Genomic DNA, 22,525 nt, shown 5'->3' with positions numbered 1-22,525 from the left:
GAAAACTCACTTAGCCACTAATAACACAAGCGAGGCGAGCACGTCAGCAAAACGAAACCTCAGAACAAAGACAAAGTCACTTAGCCGTTAACATCAGGCAAACCGGTATATCTTTTATGTTTCCTCCCGCCGCTAATGCACAAGTGATGCAAGCGCATTGGTAAAACAAATCCTCCTAGGACAGAGATGTCCGGAGTAGTTCCTTTCAATTACCTGACAGCTCTTCAATATTTTTTCTGACGATTTCAATAGTTTGTAGGACCCATGGCCTATCCTAACAGTATCAGATAGTATGAAGGGACTAGCCCTGGACAGGACACTTGTTCATCACAGGACCCACACACATGCCAACAGTCATAGTCACACAGAGCCAATCAACTACATTTGTACATTTGGACTGGAACCCATTACAGTGATCCCTCGCTATATCGCGCTTCGCCTTTCGCGGCTTCACTCCATCGCGGATTTTATATGTAAGCATATTTAAATATATATCGCGGATTTTTTGCTGGTTCGCGGATTTCTGCAGACAATGGGTCTTTTAATTTCTGGTACATGCTTCCTCAGTTGGTTTGCCCAGTTGATTTCATACAAGGGACGCTATTGGCAGATGGCTGAGAAGCTATCCAGCTTACTTTTCTCTCTATCTTGCGCTGACTCTCTCTGATCCTGACGTAGGGGGATTGAGCAAGGGGGCTGTTCGCACAACTAGATGATACGGACGCTCGTCTAAAAATGCTGAAAGATTATCTTCACGTTACTATCTTTTGTGCAGCTGCTGCCTGAAACGACAAGCTGCACGGTGCTTCGCATACTTAAAAGCTCGAAGGGCACGTATTGATTTTTGATTGAAAAACAAACTCTGTCTCTCTCTATCTCTCTCTCTCTCTCTCTCTCTCTCTCTTTGTCTGCTCCTGACGGAGGGGGTGTGAGCTGCCGCCTTCAACAGCTTTGTGCCGCGGTGCTTCGCATACTTAAAAGCCAAACAGCCCTATTGATTTGTTTGCTCTTCTCTATCTCTCTGACATCTGCTCCTGACACGCACTCCTTTGAAGAGGAAGATATGTTTGCATTCTTTTAATTGTGAGACGAAACTGTCATCTCTGTCTTGTCATGGAGCACAGTTTAAACTTTTGAAAAAGAGACAAATGTTTGTTTGCAGTGTTTGAATAACGTTCCTGTCTCTCTACAACCTCCTGTGTTTCTGCGCAAATCTGTGACCCAAGCATGACAATATAAAAATAACCATATAAACATATGGTTTCTACTTCGCGGATTTTCTTATTTCGCGGGTGGCTCTGGAACGCAACCCCCGCGATGGAGGAGGGATTACTGTATACTGGAGTTGATATTTCGAGTAAGGCAAGAAATAAGCATGGATCATGGCACCATTTCATGTCATGGCCCATTGATGTACACACCCAAATTCACATTAGGTTGATTTAAACCTGAACTAATAGCGAGATAGCAGTACAAATATTTTTATTTGTAGGTAAACTAGGAAAAGAGGCATTGTCAGTATAAGAAAAGGGTCAACACTGTAAGATCTTCCACACTGTGTCAAAGCCAAAATAAGAAGCAAAACTTTAAATCAAAAAAACCACACACAAGAGTCGAAAACACAAAAACAAACTAAGCAGAAGAATGACTAATCACAAACTTGAGCATCAAAAATGGTTTTTAGAATCCATAAAGTCATATACAGTAGAGAAATGTTCTTATGGGTGACATTTTAAATCCATCACATCATTAGCACGTATCACGATCACGGAGATCAGGCCTTTTAACAACATGGGCACTGCCCAAATGATGGGAAGGCAAAATAGTGGCAACTATAAATAACCAGAAGGGCAGCAAAACCATTACAAAATAATTCATAACAATAAAAATAAGTATTGAACTAATGAAAAATACAGAGTCTAGAACTAAGTAAATTCCAAACACAACATCTCAACCAGTAAAATGCATACAAATTTAATAATGAACCCATACATAACAAAAATCACCAAATTAACCAAACACTCTGGTGTTTGGGATGTGGAAAGAAAACCAGAATGCCTGGAGAAAAACCCACACAGACACAGGGACTGAATGTGAATTCCAGAAAGATAATGACAAGGGTGAACTCTGGAGTGATGAGGATTAACCCCAGCACCGTCCAATATTATATTATATTAGAGCAAAACATTGCCAGACTCACTTAATCCGATTTAGATTCATAGAGGACAAAAATTATATTGTGGCATTACTGAATGCAAGGCAGAAATTAGTCCTGAAGAGTGTGTGTGTGTGCACATGAGTGGGCTCTGAAGTTCTTTGCCGGTCCCACTAATGCACACTCTCACACTCACGCAGGGCCAATACAAAATTGGCAATAAATCTAACATTACAGTCTTTGAACTTGTAGGAGAAAACTCAGTTGGATCTATGGAGCATGTGTAAACTCTAGAAGGACAAGGTAGCAGCAGTTACTACCTTACCAACAGATCATCGTGACACCCTATTTGTTTATTGATTTATTTATTTTCTGAATCTGTTTGCTGCAGTTCGGAGCTAAGGGGAGCCAGAACACACCACAAGAGCTTCAGGGGCAAGGCAATAACCATGGAATAGAAGTCTACAGGAGGCATTTTTTCACACAAAGCTAGACTGAGCAATCAGTCTAACATGCACATCTTCAAGATGGAGGAAGAAAACAAAGTACTAGTAGAAAAATCCATGCAGGCATGGCCAGTAAGTAACACTCCATGCAAACAATGACCAGGGTAAGACTTGAACCCAGGATGTTGCAACTATGCCACTGTGGTACCCCTCACTTCTTTATCTTTGCTTATTCTTTATAATACCATAAGCTAAAAAAAAACAAATTGCACATATTGATACTAGACAGCAAATTACAACATAAAAAACAAACCAGGGCACGTCAACTTTCTGTGTTTCTAAAAATAAACTTCTCTTTGATCACACTTTTTAAAATACGAAACAAACAATGTAATCATGAAAGGAATGTTCATGTGTATGTGGGGATGGGAATAGCAGAAATACACACTGGAAAAAAGGAGAGATTTTTATCCCATAAAAACAGGAGGTTCGCCCACACATTCACCTGGGACATTTGTTGGCCCATGCAGGCAAGCCAGAAGGTTAGAGGAGCCTGGGAATATTTCACATGAAGAAAGCAATCATAACCCAGCAAGAGCAAGGGGAATTACACAGGAAATGTGAAATGTAACCCTTTACTGTATTGCAAAAAAACAGAGCAGTATATGAAAAGGCAGTGCTTATTTATAAAATAAATAAATAAATAAAAGGAAAAAAAAGATTTTGAAAAGTCATTTTGCACTTTTGACACACAAAAAGTACACCGAGAGGCCTGTTTAGCAGATCCACTGACGTAATGGCAATCTGACCCCTTTTCCATCATAACAGCCTGAATTTGTCAGGTCATGGGCTCGAGAAGTTGTTGAAATTGCAGGCCTGGGATTCTGGCCCATACTGACTCTATAAAGTGTCCCACGGTTGTTACAAATTAACTGGTGGTGGATCTCTACTCCAAACAGCTCATTCTATCACATTCCACAGATGCTCTACTGGGCTGAGATCTGGTGACTGCAGAGGTCACAGCATAAGGCTGACTTCACGCTTTATGTTCCTGGAACCATTCCATGAGTTTCCAAGCCTAGCAGCAGGAGGTGCTATTCTTCTGAAAAAGTCTATTTGCACATGGAGCACTGTTGCCTTGAGGGGATGCAATAAATTATTCTTTTTAGCCCTGCTAGGGATGTTTCTATGTTTATGTAACATAGTGAAAAGAACAGCACATAAAATTGTAAATGCAGTCCTAACAGCATATTTAGCAGTCTTCATCATGTTTTCTTATTATCATATACTTGGCTGATGCCTTTGTCCTATTAATAAATAATTTTTTTAAATTTGGACCACCATCACTGGAAGAAACAGAACCACCAACCTTGGACTTAAAGTCCAATGCCAAATTCACTAAACCACACTGACCTACCTACCCATCCATTTTCTAAAAAGTTAATCTGAATGTCTTCTGTAAGCCAGAGGACCTGGTGAAAGCACAAGCAGACATGGCAATGGAGTGGCTCAGGTGCTAGAAAGGAGTGTGGACAAAGCTGGTATCCTGAACCAATTTTTAAAGAGATTTTCCATCCTTTCACCATGATCTTCTTCCAAAGACCAGTCTCCTTACCACTTTCCGACTGCATCAACCAGGTAGGGACAGCGATGAGTCCACCTCTGACGATCAGTATGGGCAGCTCATAACTGATGACCAACTGAAGAGGGTACACACAGGAAATGCTGTGGGACAGGATGGAGTTTGTCCTCCAGTTTTTAAGGCCGGTGCTGATGAATTTTGTGGTATACTCTGCTACCTGTTAAATCTGTGACTCAGGCTCCAGAAAGTGCTGCTGTACTTTCTATGCATAATACAGTAAGCCCAGACTATCAGAGCACATTTAACACTTAAACATAATTTGAACAATTGCATAATGTGTTTACAGTGATCCCTCGTTATATCGCGCTTCGTCTTTCGCGGCTTCACTCCATCACGGATTTTAATGTAAGCATATGTGAATATATATCGTGGATTTTTCACTGCTTCGCGGATGTCTGCGGTCTACAGTACGTGTGCTTCCTCAGTTGATTTGCCCATTTGAATTCAAACAAGGGACGCTATTGGCGGATGGCTGAGAAGCTACCCAATCAGAGACTTCGGTTAAGTTCCTGTGTGCTGCTGATTGGCTCAGCGACGGAGTGCTGCATTAACCAGTAAGTCTCATCTCACTCATTCAGCATTAACGCACGTTACTGCTACTGCTGCAGGAGCCGTGTCCAAGCGCCAACAGAAGATGCAAATGATTGCAGAAAAGGTAAAAGTTTTGGATATGTTGAAGGAAGGAAACAGCTACACCGCTGCAGGACACCATTACAACATCAATGAGTCCACGATTCTTTTTATTTAAAAAGGAGGAAAAGCATATAAGATCTACGGCCGCAGTGTCCTTTAACCAGGGAGCAAAACGAGTTGCAAGTGGACGTGATAAGGCAGTAGTCTGGATGGAATCTGCTTTAGGGATTTGGATTGAAGAGTGCTGGAAGAAGAACAGCGGCGGTGCTACACAGTCGCCTGAAGAGGCTCCTTTAGAAGAGCTGTAACCATCTCCTTTGTAGTGCAGTAAAATTAAACTCATCGTTATCGGACAAGTCGTCGTGTCATTGTTGGTTAGTAACCATAATTAATTATTTACGTACAGTACTTATTACATGTACATAGTTTAGTGTCACTGTACACACATTTTACTGTATACAATTTTTCTTGCATTGTACGTTTTTATTGCTGGTGGCCTGTCTGTCGTAATGGCTGTAACATATGTGATATCGGAGACGCTCGATATCTTTAAAATAATATTTAGGTTTTACTGTATGTAAACTGTGTTTACATACATAATTTCCACGAATCTTACCTAATATCTAAGAGAATACAAAGGGTTTATGCTGTATAATTGTGCGGGAAATGTTTATAATAGTGTGGGAGAGTTTATAAGGGCTTAAAATATATAAAAATAACCATATAAACATATGGTTTCTACTTCGCGGATTTTCTTATTTCGCGGGTGGCTCTGGAACGCAACCCCCGCGATGGAGGAGGGATTACTGTACTACTTTTTGAAAAGAAAAAAGATGGGTTTTATTTCACATTGTTTCTAGTATAACAAAATCTGCTGCCTCACAGTTCTTAGGTTCTGCCACTGTCTGTCTGGATTTGTTGTTCCCATTCCCATTAAAGACAAACATGGTACAATTAACTTCATCTCTTAATAGAGTCAATGTGAGTGAAAGTAGGATGGAATGGTATATCCAACCTTAATTCCTGCTTTGTTTCTAATGCCCCTACTAACCACTCAGTGCACTTTGCTGCATTCACACGGTGTGGAAATTTTCATATTTGCCATTTCTGGTGTTAAAACTTGCCACTTTGTTTTCTTCACATACATTTCTAACTTCTAGTGCATACTATATGTATGTTTTCTTGCTAATTACAGAATAGATTTCTTTTAAAATTACAAATTTTGTCCATTTTCTTTATTAATATTTTATTATTTTTTTTTATGAGTGACCTGCTTTATAACAGACAAAACTGTTGCTCCATGGCTTAAACCATAAACAATGCAATTAATAATGTCTCAGATTTTTTCATGAAAACAAAAGCAAAGGAAACTAGTATAGAATTACCACATTGCTCCAAATACAAAATGACTACCAACATTATTTTTTTTTAGAGCTATAATGAGATGATAAATCATTGTAAGTGTTAGAGAGAGATCAGAATTCAAGTAACAACGTTATCTCTGAACTGTCCAACAGCGAGCTATCACTTGAAAGGGCGCTCAAATGAAAATTTCCATTGGAAAGCTCCAATTTTTCATATTTTTCCACCAAGTCAGGTTGCATTCAACTGCATTCATACCTTATAGTCAGAGGGGGAGGTGAAACTGTGAACATGGCGGAAGTATCGTTGTCAACTTTTAAATAAAAGCAGACACAGCTTGTTTTCAAAAACATTTCCCATGCCATCTACTGACACTTTAATCTACGTTCAGGGTGGTCCTCAGAAGAGGAAGACTGCAATTTCCAGTTCCACTAAAGCTCTAGCAGTATTACAATCACAAATCCACCTCATAACATTTTTACTTAATTCCTCCAACATCTATGTTCACCAGCTCACCATATTTCAATTGTTATCAAATTAGTAGCTAAGCTTATTAAAACAAAACCAAACTAAATCCTGAATTAATGTTTAATGTCTTTTTTTGCTTTGTCAAGTTCAGCTAGTGCCACCATGACTATTAAGTAACGTAACATTTTTGAAGTCATGTAATACAATCTAAGTTGGTGGGGGTCTAGGGTGTATCTAGGAAGGTTTCGGCACGAAGCAGTAAAAAATCCTGGACAGTGCAGCCATGCATTTCAGGGATCATAAACAATAGCACCAACATCTGCACTCACACAGGGCCACTTGAAAGGAATACTTTACCCAAGAATATTTATTTTTATATGTTAGTGACTCCATATGTATAGTAGTGATAGCCTAGAAATGTTTTTAGTCTTACGTTTTTGAGAATGGTGAAAACAAACTTTAAGATAAAATGGACATCTATGGAGACCAATGCTAAACAACAGCAAACATGCATTAAAAAAGGATTCAACACCCAGGATCAACACAAAGGGAGAGTGAGCATTTGCATACTTCCACAGAGTGCTGAGCGCTAGAGATAAAGTGACCCAGCAAATACCAAATGTCTCTGACCGCTCACTAAAGCTGATGTCACATTAAATGACTTCAAGTAGAAGGGGATGTCAAACTTGATGACCGGTGTTGCTGATTCCATCACCTGAGCATGTCATATTACATCACTAAAAATTACAGGGTATGTCAAATTAGACAACTGATTAATGGCTTTCCAGCACAGTTTCACGTTTTCAATGTGACAGCCAATAATGTGCTGCCTGATGGAGACGGTGCCTTTGTGAAAGGGGTTTACAGGTATTGTGAGTTCAGCCACAATCTCAGCCTCTTTTTTTCTTATTCTGTGACGATACATAAATCATGCAATATCAGACAAACAAGTCTCTCTTCTGTTTGGCAGTTCCAAAACATCCCAGTTTCTTTTTCCTCATTGTTATATTATAAGCACTGTACTTCCAGGTGAGCACTCATTGGTTGTTAACAATCGTACTCACACAGTCTGCTCCTACAACTTAAGACAAAATCAGACCTGTTTTATTTTGTTTGGGTGAGTCACAGACTGGTTGAACTGATTTGGTGAGTATGTCAAACTATACGACTGCAGTGGCTTGCTAACATTATGATAATGTGTTTTTTTTGTATCAGTATGCTGCTGCTGGAGTATGTGAATTTCCCCTTGGGATTAATAAAGTATCTATCTATCTATCTATCTATCTATCTATCTATCTATCTATCTATCTATCTATCTATCTATCTATCTATCTATCTATCTATCTATCTATCTAATGAAGTCTGCGACTGAAAATTGCTGGAAAGGCTATGTAAAAGTAACATGGTCTTAAGGCAGATATAAAATTAAACAAGACCTCCTGGCCAGTAGCAAGGCACGGTCTTGCCCTTTAAAATATAAATTTTGCAACATGTTCAGAAGACCTGAGCATTTAAGTCATCATAAAAGTTTAGGTGCTCAATGTACAGGAAGACAAAATTTGCTAGAGGAATCACTAGTCTAGCCTACCTGTAGCAAAAGCAGCCATGACATTTTCAAAACTTGCTTTATCCTGAGCAGGGTCACAGTGAAGCTGAAACCTATGCTAGCAAGCACAGGGTGCAAAGCAGGAACAATCTCCAGACACTGCACTAGTCTATTGAAGGGTGAACACAGGCATGCAGACCCACCAGTGCTAATTTAACATTGCCAATCTAACAAACCTGCATTTCTTTGGAAATCCACAAGCACATGGGGAGAATATGCAAACTCCATGAAGGGAAGACCTGGAACAAGAACCCTGACCTCCTTGTTGCGAGGCATCAATGCTACCACTGTAGTAGCACAAGCATGTCTCCTATAAATGCAGAGGTGATACATGGAAGTGGTCTAATCACATTTAGCTTGTTTCACAGAGCAACTAGTCATAAAAACAGATCTAGCTGACATGAAGGGTTTTACTTGGGTTTGGTTAACTTATATTATGCTCTTCCTTGTGTCACCATGCCTTGTTTTAAATAAGTATACAATATTATTGTGCTGGTGAGGGACAGAATGCTTTCTTGCTGGAGAAATCATTGCTAAAAGGTTTTTTTTCCAGGGAATATCAGATAACTTGCGTGCATATCAGACTACTGGTATTGCCAGATACACAAAGTTAGTATGCGTCAAACCTGGGAAAGGCAGTAACTGCTATGATAGGCACTGTAGCCAGGGGAGTAGTGGACGTTTTATTTACAGTGGGTGATGCTAAAGGAAGTGAATCGTAGTATTAAAAATGTTTAGTCCCTGCCCAGGTACATGTGTGTACTCTCTTGCAAAAGGTTTAAACAAATACTGAACTTATGAATATCTCCTACATCTGTCAAATAAGGGTAGGGTAGGGTGATGGTATGTGGATATTTTGCTGCCTCAGAACCTGTAAAGTTTGCAAGATGTTGGACATGAACTACTCATTTTACGGCCTGCCTATGAGTAGAAGTGGCCAAAAATTAAATGTGTCTCTTTTAAGCCAAATTAATCATTGATGACTCAGGCGCCGCCAAGAGTGGCAGCCTTTTCAGCAGCTCTGTGTACGACTTTATTTTTCTACCTTTTATTTTTCTCTTTATCATTTTTTATTGATCACTCCTTGTGAATTTCCCATTGGGATTAATAAAGTATCTATCTATCTATCTACTTTATAATAAAACACTAAGGTCTGTGTGAGTGTGTGCGTGTGTCGGGTTCTAAGCAATCTGATTGGTCAGTTCAGCTTTGGTGTTATTGGTTACTTGAATTAGGTGACGCAATCAAAACAGGAAGTGCAGTATGATACACATGAGAGTGTAGGAGGCACACTGAGAGTCGCCTTGAAAGATGAGAAGTATGAAAGCAGACAGGAGGCGAGCAAGTCGTCTGTAAATGATAGAGTCTGAGTACGCTCGAGAGAGGAAGCACTAGGCAGGAGAGGTTACGGCACACGAGGATACCCAGGAAAGGCACAGGAGGAACACTGCGGGATGACTTCTGTAGTTTTGTTTATGTGTATTAGTTTATATGTAATGTCATGTCTTTAGGCTTTTATGTAGTGTATGTGGGATGACACCAGTGCTAGAAACAACAATGGACAAAATTATAATTGTTATTGCTATCATTAAGATGATAATAATTATGATTATTATTATTTCAGATTGGAAATTGTTAGAATGTTCAGATTGAACTGAAAACAGTTTTCACACAGAAAAGACATTGTTGTTTAAAACATCCTAAATTAATAATTTGTAATGGCTACGGTATTTGATTTCTTAACCCAAATGTCCCCAAGATTAATGCTTCCTAGAAGCAGCTAAACAAGGGAAGAAAAATAAATTGGGAGTGATTACAATGAACATGCTTTATGTTGATTTAATTAAATTGTTTTTCAGTATATCTTCAAAAGAGTCTAGTTATGCCTTATTCACTGAAGAATCTCTTCTCCACCCTGCACCTCCTAATGCTGAATTACGGAATCATTGCTAAAGGCAGACAATTTCCAGATGCTGCTTTCCTAAACCAACCAAGTATTTACAGCCTGTTCTTTTCTCCTCAGTGTGAAGAACTGGCAGTCCGTTAAGACAAGCCTTCAGTTACACTTCAGTTAAAGTTGGACATGCTAAACCTTGTACATTTCATTGGAGGCCTTTAAATTACACATTTTTATGGGCACACAACTACCTTGGATGTTTTCTGTGCTATTTATTTTTTTGTCTCTAAGGCAACTTTCTTTTTACTTTTAATGTAAGACTTATTACAAAAAAAGCTATCACACTGACCTTGGCACAAAAAAAAACTTAAAGTAAACCTTTAGGTTAATGCTAAACTGCTGTACTGCATTATTCCAAATGGATTTTAGAGGAAGGGTAGTGAGTTTCAACATGTACCTGTCAGTATTAAATGATTGTTCATTTCCTGAAAACTGGGAACATGGTAATAACAAACAGCTGCAAAGCTGGACCGTAAGTGTTATTTGGTCTTTATCAGCTACAATCCAGCCTTTAACAGTTTTGGTAATTACTTTGCCCCTAAAGTTGACTCATTTTTCCTGGTTTTCCACATTGTAGAAATGGCTTTGTTTTGCTGTGGGTAGACAGCAACCTCCAACTGGTAAATTTTAGAAGGCAATTTACTAATTTTTAGCAACTTCTACAATAATAAAAATTATGCATTGGCTACAAAATACTGACAGGAACTAGACTGTGTACCTAAGCAGGCATTAAAATTAAATGATATTCTTAAATCCCTAGTTTAGGCATTTTCAAAAGCTTCAGTTTGCAACAGTACTATGGAAGAGTTTTACTAAATCCATGACAAAATGTATATTGTGAATTTCCCCTTGGGATTAATACAGTATCTATCTATCTATTTATCATATAGTGCCTTTCACTTCTATCTATCTATCTATCTATCTATCTATCTATCTATCTATCTATCTATCTATCTATCTATCTATCATATAGTGCCTTTCACTTCTATCTATCTATCTATCATATAGTGCCTTTCACTTCTATCTATCTATCTATCTATCTATCAATCATATAGTGCCTTTCACTTCTTTCTATCTATCTATCTATTGTTTCCTATAACTGAATTTCTGTTCAAGCATAGGCGATTTAGGTAATCATAGCATATTACATTTGACATACTTAATGTTTATAAACTATTTGCCCAGATTTTAAGTTAAAAACCAATTTGCTTTCAACTTACACTTGTTGTTAGTTTGTTCTCTGTGTGTATAAGAAATGTTCTGTCTTTAGCCTTCATTTCCTAGTGAGCCGCCAGCGTGCTCACATTGATTGGAAATCAAGTTTATTCTTTCCAGAGTTCATAAAAGAAATTTCCTACCCACAGAAAGTCATGCTGAGTGGTAAGAGGGGAAGAGTTTGAGGAGTGGAGGTCACCCCCGTCTGATTCTGAACAAGTCATTTTTCCACCATGTCAATGTACCGGTGCACACAGTGAAGCTGACCACTGAAACTTTGGAGAAATCTGGTGTCCAGCTGGTTGAACCCCCTCCTTTTTCACCCAATTTAGCACCTTGTAATTTTTGGTTGTTCTCACAAATGAAAGAACATTGCTGGAAAGATTTGCACAATGAATTGATTGATGTGGTAAACAAACAACTTGAGAGCTTAACTCAAGGTGATTTTGTTGCTTTCTTTGACAAATGGATGAAGCACATGAAAAAGTGTATTGATGCTGTACTGAAGTCAACAATAGATGAGCTTCCCCTGGGGAAAAAGTTTTGCTGTAATTTTGAATTTTTTCATGAAAGGCCAAGAACTTTGCATCGTCCCTCATATAGATCTTTTGAAATCTGCTTTTCACTTCATTGCCAGCAGATCTTAACATATTTAGTTAATTGTCACTTATGTTTAAAAAAAATTAAGAAATGATATTGAAAATTATATTGTGTTTATGAATATGTATCATTGTGTGTACTTCAGAATAGTGTGATGGTGCAGTAATAGGAATGGGAAATACTAGGGACCCTGCAGTGAGAGAACACCAAGATACTTGGGTCAAGATACAGTAAGATTAAGAATTTTTATTGTTTCGTAATATTAACCATCATGGTTCAATTCTATGGAATATTGCAATTTATTATTAACTTAAAATCTAAAAAAGGTTATGGTTGAAATAATATAGACATCAAATTAATAAGAAAAACGTTTGACATTATTCATACCACTCAGATTTTTTTGTGGAAATAGAAAGCACAGGCAAAGGCAAGCAAAAACACCAGGCACAATTACAAAATCCAAACACAGACACAAAGTCAAAATACTAAACTCTCGCACAAACTCGACTACAGCATTTCCACTGGCAACATGCTCATTATTATGGTTGGGCATGGACTTTGACATCTTTTGGTTACAGCAATGCCTACTGTTCCCTAAGTTAAGGAGGCCCATGATGATTACTCAGTTATTATTTTAAGGCCTTTAATAGTACTATGACCTCATGTCACTGTTAAGTGACCCAGTTTCAGAACTGTAAAAAGACAATTAACCATTAGGCAACACTAGTGCAATTAAAAAAAGAGCAATGCATTGTCATATTGATTTGGAGAAGGCTTACTATAGACTGCTTCGTCAAGAGGTCTAGAAGTGCAGGAGAGAGAAAGAAGTACCAGAGAAGTATGTGACGAATGTCCCAGATTTGTGAGTGAGGGCTGGGGTTAAAAGCAGTGTTGGGGTAACATACAAGATCCCAGTTAGAGTACGTCTGCACCAGGGATATCCTGTAAGTCCTTACCACTTTGATGTGGAATAAGGAGGTGCTGAGTCAAGGGAAAAAAGATCAATCCCCCTGGTGCATGCTTTTTGCTAAGGACATTGCGTTGTATAACACCAGAAAAAAGGAAGTGGAGAAGAAGCTGGAAGAATGGAGAAGGACTTTGGAAGACAGAGGATTGAGGAAATACTGGAAACAGACAGAATGTATAAGGTTTAATGATGGTCAGGATTTAGAAGTTAAGAGTGCAAAGACAGCTTTTGCCAGAAGATAATGAAAAACTCCATTTTGAAAAAAAAAACATTTTTTTAAATTAACTTTCATTTACTTTATTGCATAAGTATTTTTCATGCTCACAAAATTATTTGAAGTACATTTTGAAATGAAAAATGGCAGTCTTCCACGTTCTTAACTTTAGCTGAGGTGGGAACAACCAAAAGCCATGTATTTGCCACACATTATTTGCTTTCAATCACTATTTTTTTTCTCTCTTCTTGTTCCTCCAAAACAACCAAGAATGTATATTGAGAATGTTAAAAAATTTGCTGTTTTACTGTCCAGGGGAGACAGTTTAAATGGCTTTCACGGAAATATTCAAGGTCAGGTTGATCCATTATTGAACAGGTAACGGGTAAGAAAGCTAAAAAGAGCTTGGGTGAGATTTAAAAGCATGCAGCCTAATTCACACAGGAGTATAAAAGTGGAAAAGTTCAAAGAACTGGTTGAGGAGCTTCTATCTTCCTGCCTAGTGCTTGGGTGTTCTTTAAAAAAATTAATTTCCTACACTCTCATTTGGATTTTTTTCCCTGAGAACGCGGGAGTGGTCTCTGATGAAAATGGGCTGAGGTTCCAGCAGGATATCGCTCAAATTGGTGGGGACATTATAATGGAAAGTGGAGTAACTCTAAGTTAGCAGACATCTGTTGATTATTCCACAGTGAATCACCTTCAGGGAATTATAAGACAAATAAAACTACCAAGTGACGTACTTTTTAGAAGTAATAATAATTTAATAATAATATTCAGTAATATTTAATAATAATATTCAATAATATTTAATAACTAGGAGGCTTTGCCCCCTGCCCGCTTCGCTCACCCACCCCCTCCCAAGTCACCTTGCGTCTCTGCCACTCGCTTCGTGAAGGGGGTGGGGGGTTGAACGCACACTAAGGAGATGCGGTCCATTCAGCTGCTGACTTGAGCTGCGTGTTCTGCTCGTCGTGCTGCGCGTCGATCATTTAAAAGCCTGTACAGCAGCTGTCCTTTTGTCTGGGACATTAAAGTGTCTCTCGCGGGACGTCAAAGTGTCTTCTGAGAAGATCACGTCTCGACCCAAGATTTTTTTATTATAATAGAGAGATATAACTAATATTTAATTATTTGTGTAATTTATATATTTTTTCAAGTCTAATTATTTAAAAAAAAATGTTTTTTTCTAAAAATAGTATTTTTAGTATTTTAAACCATCTCTAACAAACATGATGTGATAGAGCAATTATGTTGTCAGATTTTAAATCAGTACCCTTACATCTATATAAAAACCTACAATTTAAATATACTCACTGTTAAACACGTCTTTGATTTAGTCCACATCCATGTACTTCACTGTAGGCCTTCATAGATAAACCTTTATGTTCTCCTGTTTAAGTGACAGAAACAAAATCATCACAAACTGTCCTATAAAATATACATAATTTTTTAACAATTGTGCATCTTCTCTACTATATAAGAATGATTCATATAATGAATTAGTCAATCAATTCTGTACACTGTTTTAGAACCTGAATTTCACTGTCATACAATTGGCTTGGTCCTTAGTCACATATTTTATGATTCTTTCTGTGTGCAGTGTTTCCTACTCTTCTTTTTAAACTATTAATGCTTCTGAATGAAAAATCAAACCAGTTTAACCACCTTTGTTTTAAATTTCCAAACCATAACTTCTCCATCTTTTCTCTTTCTACTCTTCTTTAGCTGCGGTCTTCCTCTTTTTCTAACTGAAAATGGCTTTATTCACAAAAGTAAACTCTCACTGTCATCATAAACATTTCAAATTCATGCTTGTCTCCAAAAAGGCTCAGAAAATGTACACTGTCCTCATATTACAAATCAAAAACTAGCATAATAAATCACACAAATGATCTTTATTTGGCATGCACAGAAAGATTAGCTGACGAGTGTCCTGATTGGCACTTGTTAGAGCATTTTTTCATCCCTTATACCCATTTTCAAGGTCACTGAATCTGTTTTGCTATTTGTTCCTATGGATTCATCTGTATTGATAATGTTAATTAATTTTGCATCTGCCCGTGGTACCATTTTAAAATTCTTGGACACTGCCATTTTCTCCGGGTTTGTATACTGATTGCTATGTGGTTGCTAAGAAGTGACGTCTGATGCTGCGTGTACCATGATGTTTCAAACTGTGACATATAAAAGACAGTAAATTTGACTTTTGCCTTATAATAGTTGGTAGATAATCTTAAATGTTTTTATTTGCAAATCTTTTTTTGTGTCTTTTTGATGGTTGCAGCTTTGCTCTGTTTTTCAAAATTGTCATCTGGTTCTGTTCTGAATTTTCACAATAGAATCTATGGAAATCTCAGTAATCTTAAACTACAGTACATTTTACTCCTGCTGTTCACCCGATTCTGGTTTTCATTCTCTTGTGGCATGCCTTTTCTGCCTTGGCACAAGAATAGGATATTGGGCATTTTTGCAAATGTTCAAAGCTTTCCATTATGGGTGTTAATTATTTATTATGTGCATATCACTCCACAGTTTCATTATATCTGCATGATCAGAAACTGACACTTGACATGTAAGGTTTTAGTTTGTTTTTCTAAAATACTAGGGGGCTTCACCCTTTGCTCGCTACGCTCAACCACCCCACCAACCATGCGCACCAACCACTTCGCGTCTCTGCTGCTCACGTTGTGAAGAGGAGACGTGATCGCTCCTACGACACCCCCTCTTAAATGGTAATGCAATGGGAAACACATATTTTTTTTTTTTACCTCCTCTTTGCTCGATCAGATGCTGGCTTGCTGCAGCTACCGTGCTGCGTGAACTGCATTTTGCGCGGTGCACTTCTGTCATATCACCTATGTCCATATATATTCGATCTCTTTTCGCTTTTACCTTTTCATCAATATCGCATTGAATTTTCATTCCGTGTTTGGAATTACATTGTGACAACGCAACGTATCACTGCCCGTGAGTGAATATCATTTCTTTCTATCTACAAGAAATGTGTCTGACATAACCACACAGGACTTTTTCAAATCTCTTTCCATAAACTCTTGTCCTGCGGGGCTTCCGGGCGTGGTTACATCGCTTGGCACAAAGACTTGTCTTGCGGGACATGAAAGTGTCTCTGAGACAATCGTGTCTCGTCTCCTTCCAATATTTTTTTTATAATAGAGAGATTTATTTATTTGAGGTGTGAAGTCATCATGGCCACATTTTGTGCCTCACAGCTACAGGGGATCTGTATAGTGTACACAGTCCCAAAGACATGCATGCACAAAGTTAATTTATCAATTATTTCAATTTGATTTTCCATTTAGAGTTCTGAAAAGTGAATGCCAAAAATGGTAGCACTAGGTACAAGATATTTCAGAACAGTATGCATCTTATTTATTGCAGTGTGTGTAGGAGGAAAGCTGACTTTTGTGCAAAGTATGTATTAACATTGAAACAACATGCTTATTTCACACAATAACAAAAAAAAATACCTTTTCTGGGAAATCAACCAGGGTTTATGAACGGTGAGGCCAAAAAACTACCCAGCGTGCCTTTAGTCTGTCACCAATTTATATGTGATTTAAGTATCTATCTGATAATCTACTATTGCTAGGTTTAAAATCTACCCAGTTACTTACGTTCTGCAATATGGTTGATTTCATGCAGAACTGAACGTTTTCTACATTTATTGAACTTGAAAGTTATAACACTCAAAAGAAATTTGACAAACACGAGGAAAGAAACCATTTAGTCCATTAAGCTCGTTTGTTTAGCTAATTGCTAAGCCGTTCCAATATTTCATCCAGATACTTCTTGGAAGTTGTCAAGGTTTCTTCTTCAACTTACATGACTTGATAGTTTGTTCCAGATTCCCACAAGTCTTTGCATGAAGAAGAGCTTTCTGGCTTCAATCCTGAATGTACCTTCCCTTAGTTTCCTATGGTGCCCTTAAGTACATGATTCACCATGGATCTGAAAGAATTCTGCCTGATTTACTTTATCAATGCCTTGAAGAATTTTAAAAACCTGGATTAGATCAATATGCAGTCTCCCCTGCTTGAGACTAAACAGGTTTAATTCTCTGAGTTTGCACTTCTCTGCACATCTTCAAGTGCTGCTCAGTCTTTCTTGTAGTGTGGTGACCTAATTGCTTCTGCACATTGTTTTCATAATGAAAATATTGGGCCAACATAAACTCCTATATCCTTTTCAGAGGTTGCTTCCTTTAGGACAATGTCTCTCATCTTGCATTTCTAATTGACGTTCCTTTTGCCCATGTGTAGCACTAATCTATGTCATTAATGTAAATCAGAAACAGTAACAGTCCCAAGACAGACCCCTGAGGGACTCCACTCAGGACATCACTCCAAGTGCAGCATACTCCTCTTATCTGTAATTTTTGCGTCTCCTGTGTATAGCAACACCTACTCTTATTTTCATGATCGCAGATGTTGACTTTGATGTTCAGAACAGGCTGATGTAGACTACTGGAGTTTTTTTTGTCTATGTACAACTTTTTTGACATTAAGTAAAAACAAACAAAATATCTGGACTGGCATTGAGCAAGCACACCATTATAATAAAGGTTATAAAGAGTTAAATCTACAAAAAAAGCAAATATTATACCCCATAATGGTTTAAGTGTGGGTCACTTTCTCAAAACATGACCAAGCTAGTTCAGGACTTGATAATCCCTGTTCAAGTCTGCTGTCTGTCCCTGACAGATTCAATCATTTTAGTTGAGACACATGTGTGTGATTCACAGTTTTTATGTTGAATTACACAACATAAAACCAATATGACTATTAATAAATTACCTTTTGACCAGAGAAGTTCTTTTAAGAGTTTATCCAATGACTCTGTAATGTGCAAACAAGGTCAAGAGCTCAGAGAAGTTCTTCTGATGGTAATATAATAACTTAGTAGGTTATAAAAGCAATATATAAATTGAAATAATCATAATAATAATTGTTGTTATAATAATAGTTGCTGTTGTTATTATTATTATTATTATTATTATTCAGTGTTTATTTCCTCTCACATGATGTCTTTGTGGTTTTAGCTGGTAAATCCAGGCCACACCAAGAAGCCAAAGTGATTTAACCTAACACCTTTCTAAGGACGTATGCCCATAAGTGCAATCTTTTGCACTTCACTAGCTGATGGATGGCCTGGGAGCATCTTCAAGTTTTCATCATGATCTTTCTTTAATGTACCTAATGCTCCAACTATAACTGGCACAGTTCTAGTTTTACATTTCCACATCCTGCTAATCTCGATTTCCAAATTCTTGTATTTACTGATCTTCTCAGTTTCTTTTAACATGATGTTCAAGTTGTCTGAGTCAGCTATATCGATCAACAGGCAGGTTCTCTCTTTCTTACTATGCAGCATAATATCAGGATGATTTGCTAGGATTGTTCTATCTGTTGTTATTGGAACATCCCACAAGATGGTGATATCGTTGATGTTCACAACCTTTTCTGGCTGGTGTTCATAATATTTGTCTGGCACTTGGACCCCTAGATCAGTGTTTCCCAACCTCGGTCCTGGGGGTCCACTGTGGCTGCAGGTTTTTGTTCCAACCAGATTTATAATCAGTGACAACACATGACAGCACTGATCTCATTTAATTAGCTGGTATTATTTTTCTTTTATTCTACATTCAGAAAAGCACAGCAGCATGATTTTTACATTTATAAGACATTTAGAAATATTTCTGTTTTTGCTATAGATTTAAATGCTTAACTCTCTTTTGTTGATTTCATTATATTATACGCTTTCTCTGTGCTGTTTTTCCCCTTCGTTGTATCTTATTAATGACAATTAAAAATGAGCAGAGCAGACATGCTGGCAAACAACACTAAATAATCAAAAGCTACAAATACTTCAGCATCAGACCCACTAACTAGTAAATAATGGATTAATTAAACAATTAGAACACCTAGAAAAGTACAAGGAAAATCAAGATGAAAATACAGTATTGTTAAAAAGAAAAACAATACATTATTCACATATAACTGCTTGGTACATTTTATAATATATATATATATATATATATATATATATATATATATATATATATATATATATATATATATATATATATATATATATTTTACCAAACTTGCTTTTCTAATTTCTATATTGTTCCCAAAACACAGAACTTGGGAAATAACACATCACTTAATTAGCCCAGGAGTCCAATTAAAAACAGAAGCTGGTTGGAACAAAAACCTGCAGCCACAGGGGATCCCCAGGACCGAGGTTGGGAAACACTGCCCTAGATTCATGCACATAGTCCAGTGTACATAACTGGCTACTTTATTATGTCTCTGTGTATATTCAGTAGGTGCAAGTGTTGTATAGCCTGCAACAATATGACTAATATGCTCCTCTGCCTTGTTGCATAGTCTACATTTACTATCTACTGGCTGTTTAAAGATGTTCCTCTGGTGGTACCTGGTGTTAATTATTATTATTATTATTAACAAATTGTGTGGTGTTCCAAGCTACCGTATTAAGTGTAATAGTTTTCTGTCATAAATACTGAAATCTTCTTCACTTAGAGTTTCCTTTTATAATTTAAAGGCTTCTGTTCTACAACTTTTTTGAAGATATGTCATTTAGTTTTATGTAACATGTACTCAAACAAAGCATTAACTTATTTCTGTACGTAAAAAAGGTCAACAAACTCACCATACAAAAAAATAAGAAAGTAGAAAAAAAAAAACTGATTACACATAAACCATTCTCATGACTCAAAGAAACATGTCCTTAAAATAAAAAATATCAAGGGAAAAAAAACCTTCAAGCTGACAGGTTCTAAGCATGACTCACAAAAGTTCAGAATTTGGAAGCTGCTGCTGTTCTTGACCCACTGCAGGCAACAACAGAACTTTGCCTCAGGGTTATACATGGGTTTAGAGGCACTGCATGGCAGGCAAATTAAATGTTAACAACTCGGTCAAAAAAAGCTAATAAACAAAACTCAAGAATTCCTAGGAAAAGTCCTTAGACTCTTCAGATCCTGGTCTGAAATTTTTGTAAACCTATGGCAGTGAATGCTTGTACTCATTGTTCACCTAAAAAAAAAACAGTGTATACTTGGTAAGGCTGAATTTGTGTACAGCATATACTGTATAGCATTGTAGGTTTCATTTTTATAAACAGGTTGCCATTTGACATCCTTTATTTTAAACAAAGGTCAAATTATTTTTTTTCATGGACATATTTTGGATTAGGAATATGTAGATGAGTGGATAAACTTGTTAACTAGTAAAGGTAGCCATACCATTTTTATGTTACATCAGGATAAGGTGTTCATCATTTTCAAATGTGGTAAAGTTTGTGTACTTATTTAAAATAATGAACACTTAAAAGCACTCTCAGGCAGCATTCTTCACTAATAAGAACAGGCTTCCTAACTACTTATCCACCACAATCCCAGTTTCCAATTAAACTCATTTCATCGATACTCTCTAGTTTTCTCAGAGATTGAGCTGTTCTTCCTCACAACCTGTGAACCTCTACTCAACTTAAGCTATAAATGTCATCATTTCTATAGCTATTAATAATCCTATTTAAGACAGTAAGGTGTAATGATCTGTCGGACTCGAAAACGATTTTGAGGGGCAAAGGTGACATGAGGATAACAGAAGACAGGGGATCTGCCACCTCTAGAGTTGTACACAACACACTCTTAGTCCACAGGTGAATACCTGGCAGGATTTAAACACTGCATCCTGCCAGTGGATCAATGCGTCTAGAGCAGTGTGTGTCATAAACTATGAGATACAAACCAGATTGGGGCTAGGACATGTCTGTAATGAGCTGTAAATGTAGTATACTTAGCAAGGTTCATCCAAGTGTGAATTCTGTGGCAGGTGATATACAATCCACTTCTCATCTTACTATTTATTGTGGTAGTATGCAATCCAAGACATACTATCTTATAAAGAAGTCAGTTAATACATTACTTAGCGCTTTTGTTTCTATATTATGAAAATACAATAAATATTCCCCAAGACATACCACCACCTCTCTCAACAACCTGTGAAACAATCAAACTGAGATGACTAACAGCAAAGACACACGTAAGAAAGGAGGAGAGAGCAGGCAATGACACGGACAGGCTTATGAAACAAAGGCACTGTGGCGTTATTGTAAAATGTCGACACAGAAACAATGGACGTGGCACAAAGATGTAATAATTTTTAGGGTGTTGTGGGATTTACAGTTGGTGGTATCCAGTATGTAGTGCCTTGGCAATGCAGTTCAGTGGTCATGGAAAAAAAACTGGTCAGTGCCTCGTGGCATGCATAGCATTGCGCATAGCATACACTGTATCCAAATCTGGTGCAATGATTTATATTGCATTTAATATGAATCAGCGAGGAAGAACTATCCATCCATCCATCCATTATCCAACCTGCTATATCCTAACTACAGGGTCACGGGGTCTGCTGGAACCAATCCCAGCCTACACAGGGCACAAAGCAGGAGACAAACCCCGGGCAGGGTGCCAGCCCACCGCAGGAAGAGCTATTTAAAGTGATTTATTATATTTCAAGCTCCTAGTAGTGTGAAGATTGTGCTTGTTAGACCACTGAGGACTATAAAAACATCAGAAAATATCAAAAAAGAGAGACAAGTTGTAGAGTGGAGCCTTCTGCATAGAGCATGATGTCAGTCGGTAGCATTAAACATTTCCAACTGGACAGTTCTCCGAATTACTTGTCCAGGTTGATCTTATGACAATAATCCTATTCATTCCTAGTCTCAGTATGTTAATGTTTTTCTTATTTGTGTCCTCAGATTTAAAAGGTTTCATGGTTTAGATTTGGGAGGAGAGTTTAAAAAAAAAAAAAAAGGTCACTGGTAGGAAGAATGAAAGTGAGGGTTTGCACAACAAAAAAATTACTTTGCAATATGGAAGCCTCTTTACAGTGTAGTCAGGCTCAAAGTCTTTAGTTACTTGTATTATTGTGGGCTGCATCAGGAGTGGGCAGGAGGAGGAGTATAGGAACCTAATCAAGGACTTTGTTAAATGGTGCAACTCAAACCACCTACAACTGAGCACCAGCAAAACCAAAGAGCTGGTGGTGGATTTTAGGAGGCCCAGGCCCCTCACGGACCCTGTGATCATCAGAGGTGACTGTGTGCAGAGCGTGCAGACCTATAAATACCTGGGAGTGCAGCTGGATGATAAATTGGACTGGACTGCCAATACTGATGCTCTGTGCAAGAGAGGACAGAGC

At 37.7% G+C, this 22,525-nt stretch overlaps 1 protein-coding gene across 2 annotated transcripts in view; it reads right to left on the bottom strand.

Moving 5' to 3' along the window:
- Nucleotides 1–22,525, bottom strand: part of znf438 (zinc finger protein 438) — a 164,824-nt gene that overhangs the window by 91,546 nt on the left and 50,753 nt on the right. Inside the window, exon 2 of one of the 2 annotated variants that reach the window (XM_028804324.2) lies at nucleotides 14,583–14,658. The exons of the other annotated variant lie outside the window; for it this stretch is intronic. The gene's annotated coding sequence lies outside the window, so the exon portion shown is untranslated. The remainder of the gene's footprint in view (nucleotides 1–14,582; nucleotides 14,659–22,525) is intronic. 2 annotated transcript variants of the gene reach the window in all.

Source organism: Erpetoichthys calabaricus, chromosome 6 (genome assembly GCF_900747795.2).
Source record: "Erpetoichthys calabaricus chromosome 6, fErpCal1.3, whole genome shotgun sequence".
Lineage (NCBI taxonomy): Eukaryota > Metazoa > Chordata > Cladistia > Polypteriformes > Polypteridae > Erpetoichthys > Erpetoichthys calabaricus.
This window is presented reverse-complemented; position numbering and strand designations above follow the sequence as displayed.